The 8,456-nt window shown below is 42.1% G+C and overlaps 1 long non-coding RNA gene across 1 annotated transcript; it reads left to right on the top strand.

Moving 5' to 3' along the window:
- Nucleotides 1–1,235: 1,235 nt before the first annotated feature.
- LOC131740208 (uncharacterized) lies at nucleotides 1,236–2,402 on the top strand. Its single transcript, XR_009330834.1, has 3 exons — nucleotides 1,236–1,421; nucleotides 1,985–2,068; nucleotides 2,295–2,402. It is a non-coding gene; the product is annotated as an uncharacterized LOC131740208 (long non-coding RNA).
- Nucleotides 2,403–8,456: the final 6,054 nt, after the last annotated feature.

Here is an 8,456-nt window from a genome sequence, read left to right as displayed (position 1 = left end):
AAAGGCATCTACTAAAAAAAAAAAAAAATAAATAAATAAATAAATAATATGTCTGCTATATACTGGATAACTGATGTCTTAGGATGAATACAATTTTCCTGTGTATTAACATACAGTATAGTGAGGTCATTTGAATAAAAAAAGGGCTGAGCCAGTGTTGCTAATTGCATCCCACTAGTTCTGCTTCTGAGCATATATAAATATGAGGAGTCATTATGTCTTTCCATCACAGCTAGAAGCTAAAATCACTTAACCTGAAAAACTCTGCTGAACCACTGCCAAGATGACAATCAAGATGAGGCTTTTCCTGTTAGCATTGTCTGCCTGCTACATTTCTGCTGTGTATGGTAAGACTCATTCTAGTCCCTTTGTATGCATTTTATAATTTTGTATGAAATGATACATATTTAATCTAAATAATAGAAAAGGCTGAATGAACAATTAAAAAAAAATGTATTTTTTTTAGTATACTTTTGTATATACCACTTATATGCCTCTGTTATATACCTCTTATTTGTTTGTTTATTTAGCAGACGCCTTTATCCAAGGCGACTTACAGAGACTAGGGTGTGTGAACTGTGCATCAGCTGCAGAGTCACTTACAATTACGTCTCACCCGAAAGACAGAGCACAACGAGGTTAAGTGACTTGCTCAGGGTCACACAATGAGTCAGTGGCTGAGGTGGGATTTGAACCGGGGACCTCCTGGTTACAAGCCCATTTCTTTAACCACTGGAACACACAGCCTCCTAATTATTTCTAACTAGTTTTGTATCCATGGTGTTTATTTTAATTATCCAAACAACAGAAATACGAAGGCTCTAGCGACTCATCACTTGCCTGGGGAATAAGTTTCTCAATGTTTACTTTGGGCGTTCATCAGAGCAAAGTGAATTCCTCTTATAAACATTGCAGTGTATCCAGATCATGCTATACTGCAACAAAGTTTGTTTTCTGTTCCCAAAATACACCATTCTTTTCAGTCAAAGCACCAGCAATGTTGCACGAGGGATCTGGATGCACTGAACTGGAAGTTCCAGAATGAAAAAGTTGAAAGAATTATATTCTTCAGCTGATTTATGATCCATGATGTTTGAATATTAAAACAATTGTGATTAGGTTGAAAAACATATTGCTGTGATGCTGAAAACATGGGATACAGCAGAGATAAAATAATGTGTTACTTGTAAACACTGCAGGATGTTCTGTAAGTGACAAATCAGTGCCAGGCTTTATTCAAATTAAAAACAAGCACAGTTGCTAATGTATTTATTTTAATACTTTCAAGCAGCTGGGTTGCCATTCTCCAATGACCCGAAATGCAGATGCATAACACAAACATCTGCTAAAATCAACCCAAAGACCTTCGATCGCATTGAGATGATTCCCAGAGGAGCGCGCTGTGGCAAGGTGGAGATAATGTGAGTAGACAATGCACTTTAAACTTTCCACTTTCTATTACTGAAGCCTGCAGTGTAATACAGCGTGACCTGAAGGCAGAACGTTTGTGGGAAACCAAGAAGGTGATAAATGGTGTAGGCAGAGGTTAGTTTAATAATTAACATTTCTTATTGTACATGAGCACAGACAGTGACTTTATCTTGTTTCTGTACGAGCGTGGGTGGCTGCTACAAGTGTTAATATTACTGGGGCTGGTAGATTTGGGTGTCTGCCTGCTGAACCCTAAATACTGTACTGAACTTTGTTTAAATAGACATTCCCTTTGCACTAGACCATGACCACTTTGAAGTGGCATACCATACTTTCTTTTTAGAAAGGGAAACCACGCATTTGTTTTTCATAGTTCCTTTTTTTAGTGTGCATAGCTATAAAGTACCATCTGCTGGTACTGATAGTTAATTTTGTGATAGAAAATACACCTGATTTCAATTAATAGCATCCTTCAGCATATATATATATATATATATATATAACACATGATGAAAAATAAATAAAAAATGTATTTTTTTCCCCCAATGATTAGAGTCACCTTGAAAAACAAACACATTGTCTGTGTGAACCCTGAAGCAAAATGGATCCAACATGTTATTAAGGGCCTTATACAGAGGTAGGTGTGCCTTAACATACCAATATTCGTGAGAATTCCTTATCTGTGAAATAAAAGTTTTATTTTATTCAAATAAAATAAAAGCCCTGTAGTTAAAACTAAAACTGCAATAGCTGCTTCAGAATGCGGGTGCATTCTTTAAACGGAACTGTTTTTCTGCAGTAATATGACCAGTCATACAAAGGGTGTTCAAAGGGGTCAATAATTGTGTGTCTATTTTGTGCAGAAGAAACACCAACGAGCAACTGGAGCAGCACTGAAGCAAATACAAAAGCATGAAGAGACATCATTTTGTTCCCTGATACTGCAGAACAATCTACTTCTTTTAATGATCCTCTATATTATTACTATGTAATAATTATATGAAAAATGGATTTTAATATTTGTTTCATGTGGGCATTATATGTGAACAAATTTAATTTAAAAAAAAAAGTTGTATTGGTTTTTGAGACCATTTAAATGACTGCTTTGTAAGAACAAAAAAAACTGAGTAAGAAATCTTATAAATACTGTAAATGACTGACCATAATGTACACACTTTTTTTAAAGTAAATTGCTTTTGCACCAATCCCTATTTTGTCATTTTTTTATTGAATAAACCAAACAAATGTTTAAATAAATGTTAGTATTTGTTGACTGTAAAAGTGCTATCTTTTTTTATTTATTCCTAGTACAAGTCTCTTTTTATCACTGTGTCAATATGGCATTGCCACCTGTTGTGTGGATTTTTCCATAAATTTTTCAAGCCAAAATTTAGTTATCGAAACAACCACAAAGACTATTTGCAAATCATTGGGCTCTTAGCAATGCAGTTAAAACAATGTGGCAGAGAAAAGGCTCATTTGTACAGGAAAGAGCTGGACCACATGTAGTCACTGGCATACTAAAAGACTTGAGTTACACCACCCAAAGCTAATACCAGACACCAGGAAAAATAGCAAAATACTGTTTGATATTTTATTTTAAAACACTGAAACTCAAAATCAATTATTTGTTTATTTAGCAGACTTACAATTATTGTAAGGTGACATTGGTTTTATGTTGAGAAATATTTTTAAGAAAAATAAAAAACTGAAATATCTTGCATGCATAAGTATTCAACCCCCACACATTAATATTTGGTAGAGCCACCTTTTGCTGCAATAACAGCTTTAAGTCTTTTGGGGTAAGTATGTACCACCTTTGCACACAGTGTTGGAGTGATTTTGGCCCATTCTTCTTGGCAGATTTGCTCCAGGTTGTTCAGGTTGGTTGGACAACGCTTGTGGGCCGCAATTTTCAAATAGTGCCACAAATTCTCAATGGGATTGAGATCAGGACTTTGACTGGGCCACTGTAGGACATTCACCTTTTTGTTCTTGAGCCACTCCAATGTTGCTTTGGCCTTGTGCTTGGGATCATTGTCCTGCTGAAAGGTGAATTTCCTCCCAAGCTTCAGTTTTTTAGCGGACTGAAGCAGGTTCTCTTGCAGTATTTCCCTGTATTTTGCTCCATCCATTCTTCCTTCAATTTTAACAAGATGCCCAGTCCCTGCTGATGACAGCATCCCCACAGCATGATGCTGCCACCACCATACTTCACTGTAGGGATGGTGTGTCTTGAGGCATGGGCAGTGTTAGGTTTGTGCCACACATAGCGCTTTGAGTTTTGGCCAAAAAGCTCTATCTTGGTCTCATCTGACCACAAAACCTTTTCCCACATCGCAGCTGGGTCACTGTCATGCTTTCTGGCAAACTCCAGACGTGCTTTCAGATGGTACATTTTGAGTAACAACTTCTTTCTTGCCACCCTCCCATACAGGCCAGTGTTATGCACAGCTCTTGATATGGTTGACTGGTGCACCATTACTCCACTCCCAGCCACTGAACTCTGTAGCTCCTCCAAAATGGTTGTTGGCCTCTCTGTGACTTCTCTCACAAGTCTCCTTCTTGTTTGAGTGCTGAGTTTTGAAGGACGGCCTTTTCTTGGCAGTGCCTGGGTGGTGTGATGCAGCTTCCACTTCCTGATTATTGATCCAACTGTGCTCACTGGGATATCCAAACACTTGGATATTATTTTGTACCCTTTCCCTAATCTATGCATTTGTATTACTTTATCTCTAACTTCTGTAGAATGCTCTTTGGTCTTCATTTTCCTTCAGATTCACAGCCTGACCAATGATCCTTCAACAGTGGGGTTTTTATCCAGAAAATATGACAGTAACTTTAATGGTTCACAGGTGGAGGCCAATGGTAAGGTAACTGTGTCCTCGTTAGGGCAATTTTTTTCATCGGTGTAAACTGGGAGCTTCCACAGCACAGGAGTTGAATACTTATGCAAGCAAGATATTTCAGTTTTTTATTTTTCTTAAAAATATTTCCCAACATAAAACCAATGTCACCTTACAATAATTGATTTTGAGTTTCAATGTTTTAAAATAAAATATCAAACAGAACGAAAGTTCAATGTACCATTTGTAATTCAGTAATATGAGAGAATTGGTCAGGGGTCTGAATACTTTTGCAAGGCACTGTATATATATATATATATATATATATATATATATATATATATATATATATATATATATATATATATACAGTGCTGTGAAAAAGTATTTGCCCCGTCTGATTTTCTGCATTTTTGCTTATTTTTGACCCTGAATGTTATCAGATCTTCAACAAAAACCTAATATTAGATAAAAGGGACCCTGAGTGAACAAATAACACAAAAATTTGATACATATTTCATTTATTTATTAAAGAAAGTAATGCAACACCCAATGCCCCTGTGTGAAAAAGTAATTGCCCCCTTAGACTCAATAACTGGTTACGCCACCTTTAGCAGCATTAACTCACAGTGCTGTGGAGGAATTTTGGCCCACTCCTCCATGCAGAACTGCTTCAACTCAGTGACATTTGTGGGTTTTCGACCATGAACTGCTTGCTTCAGGTCCTGCCACAACATCTCAATGAGGTTTAGTTCTGGACTTTGAATAGGCCATTCCAAAACTTTAGATTTCTTGTTCTTCAACCATTCTGATGTAGACTTGCGTGTGTGTTTCGGATCATTGTCTTGCTGCATGACCCAGCTGCGCTTCAGCTTCAGCTCACAGATGGATGGCCTGACATTCCCCTGTAAAATTCTGATACAGAGCAGAATTCATGGTTCCTTCAATGATGGCAAGGCGTCCAGGTCCTGATGCAGCAAAGCATCCCCAAACCATGACACTACCACCACCATGCTTGACCGTTGGTATGAGGTTCTTACTGTAGAATGCAGTGTTTGGTTTTCGCCAGACATAACGGGGCCCATGTCGGCCAAAAAGTTCCACTTTTGACTCATCTGTCCATAGAACATTGTTCCAGAACTCTTGAGGATCATCCAGGTGCTTTTTGGCAAACTTGAGACAAGCATTCATGTTCTTCTTAGTGAGCAATGGTTTCCGCCTTGCTACTCTGCCATGAATCCTATTTTTGCCCAGTGTCTTTCTGATGGTGGAGTCGTGAACACTGACTTTAGCCGAGGCGAGAGAGGCCTGCAGATCCATGGATGCTGTTCTAGGGTTCTTTGTAACTTCCTGGACGATTTTATGCCTAGAGATTTTGGCAGGACGGCCACTCCTGGGAAGATTCACTATATTCACTATATTCGCAATAACTTTTTCACACCTGAAGATTGCATGTTTGATAACCTTGCACACCAAACAAATGAAAGAAGCACCAAACTTTGGTGTCATTTTTTCTCTCAGACTCCCTCTATATATTACTAAAACCTACCAAAAAATCTGACCAAATACAATGTGAAAAATGTAGAAAATCACACAGGGGGCAAATACTTTTTCACGGCACTGTGTGTATATATTTATATTCTCTACAGTATATTATATTATATTATACATTGTCACCTCCAAAAATATTTGCACCCTTGATAAAGATGAGCAAAAAAGACTGTATAAAATAAATAATACCAGTACTGAGCTATACTGTAATTTTCCAACATGTGGAATATATTTGACTGTATTAATGATTCAATGGAATCAACCAAAATTACACATTTCTCAAATTATAAATTTATTTCCAAAAAAAAATTAAGTGTCAATTATTGGCACCCTTGTTTTCAGTACATTGTGCACTCTCCCCTTGCAAGGATAACAGCACAGTCTTTTTCTATAATGTTTAATGAGACTGGAGAACACATTGAGAGGGATCTTAGACCATTCCTCCATACAGAATCTTTCCAGATTCTTGATATCCTTCGGTCTGCGCTTATGGACTGCCCTCTTCAATTGAAACCACAGGTTTTCAATGGGGTTCAAGTCCAGAGACTGAGTGGCCATTGCAAAATGTTGATTTAACCATTTCTTTGTGGATTTTGATGTGTGCTTGGGGTCATTGTCTTGCTGGAAGATCCACTTGCAGCCAAGATTCAGCCTCCTGGCAGAGGTAACCAGGTTTTTGGCTAAAATGTCCTGGTACTGGGTAGAGTTCATGATGCCGTTGACCTTAACAAGGGCCCCAGGACCAGTGGAAGCAAAACAGCCCCATAACATCAAAGATCCACCACCATATTTTACAGTAGTGTGACAGGTTGACCAAGGTAAGGAGACTCAGAGTCAGGATATGCAGGGAAAATAAAAGACTTTTAATTAAACAAAATACACAAAACAAAAGGCACAATGGCCAACCAAAAAGACAAACACAAAAACAGGCTTTTAACAAACTATACCAAAAAGAACCACTCACTTTCTCACACAGGTCTTCTCAATCTCACCAACACTCACCAACTAACATACCCAACCACTCCCTTTTATACAGGTGCCTGGGCTAATTGGGCAATTCGCACCTCATTAGCCCAGGCACATTCCACACATTCCTCACACAAATTCACTGAACCACACCCCAAACTCACTCTAAACAATACAAAAAACACAAAACCACCACAAAATAGGCTGCACCCCATCACACACCTCCCCTCCTTGTGCGCAGCACAACATGGCCTAAATGGCCACCTCCCCCCTTAAAGTCCCAAAATCGTCTATTCTGGTGCTGGGGAGAGGGCAGAGGCTTCCCCTGGCCCACAAGCAGTCCGGTGGCCCCAAGCAAAGATAGTCCGGCAGCCCCGGGCCATAACAGTGGACCCTCGGGAGGCGACGGTGGCAGCGGACCCTTGGGAGGGGAGCCCCTGGCCATGAAGACGGCAGCGGGAGCTCCACTTCTCCCTCGTATTTTGTAACTGGTGATTCCCCAGGCAATGCGGAGCACCAGGCAACCCTAGGCAAAGCAGGACCCTAGGCAAAGCAGGACCCTCGGCGACCCCAGGTGAAGCAGAACCTTCGGCGACCCCAGGCGAAGCAGGACCCTCGGTGACCCTAGGAGAAACAAAAGCGGAGCAACAGGCAACCCCAGGCGATGCGGAGCAGCAGGCAACCCCAGGCGATGCAGAGCAGCAGGCAACCCCAGGCGATCCAGACGCGGTATCCCTGAGCGGAATGGCTGTGGCATCCTTGGGCAGTGCGAGGCAGGCATCCTTGGGCGGTGCGAGGCAGGCATCCTTGGGCGTGGCCAACAGTGTAGGAACCTCCGGCCAGGGTGGCAACGACCAGAGTTCCTCTTCCCTGTCGGCAACAGGAGGTAGAGCCCGCTCCAGCTCCTCTGGTGGCGGAGACGGGAACAGCAGCTCGTCTCCCTCTGGTGGCGGAGGCGGGAACAGCAGCTCGTCTCCCTCTGGTGGCGCTGCCGGCTCCTCCGACAGCGGGGGTAGGGCTGGTGGCGCTGCCGGCTCCTCCGACAGCGGGGGTAGGGCTGGTGGCGGGCGTCTCGGCTCCCTTCAGCAGCTCAGGCTGTGGAGCCTGAGCTTCACGCCCTCGTCCCTACCAAAAAAAAATAGGGGTTTGGGCCTTCAGCTTCTCCCCTCCGGACACAGAACGCACTGGCTCCTCCCCTCCGGACACAGGACACACTGGCTCCTCCCTTCCGGACACGGGACACACTGGCTCCTCCCCTCCAGACACGGGATGTACTGGCTCCTCCCCTCCGGACACAAGACACACTGGCTCCTCCCCTCCGGACACAGGACACACTGGTTCCTCCCCTCCAGACACAGGACACATTGGCTCCTCCCCTTCCGGCTCTTGCAGCGGCAGCTCCTCCTCCTCATACTGGGTGGGGCAGATGGCCACTGTGTGCCCATATGCCCACTGTGTGCCCATATGCCCCACAGCCGGGACACAACTCTATTTTCGTCTCATCTGATCATAGCACCCGGTTCCAATCGAAGTGCCAATGCCGTTTAGCAAACTCCAGGCACTTACGTTTGTTGGTTGCTCTCAATAAAGGCTTTTTTTTCTGGCAACCCTTCCAAATAGCCTATTGGCATGGAGGTGGTGTCTAATTGTAGATTTGGAGAC

This window comes from Acipenser ruthenus, chromosome 1, assembly GCF_902713425.1.
Source record: "Acipenser ruthenus chromosome 1, fAciRut3.2 maternal haplotype, whole genome shotgun sequence".
Lineage (NCBI taxonomy): Eukaryota > Metazoa > Chordata > Actinopteri > Acipenseriformes > Acipenseridae > Acipenser > Acipenser ruthenus.
The sequence above is the reverse complement of the archived record's forward strand: the minus strand, read 5'-3'. Positions and strand labels throughout refer to the sequence as shown.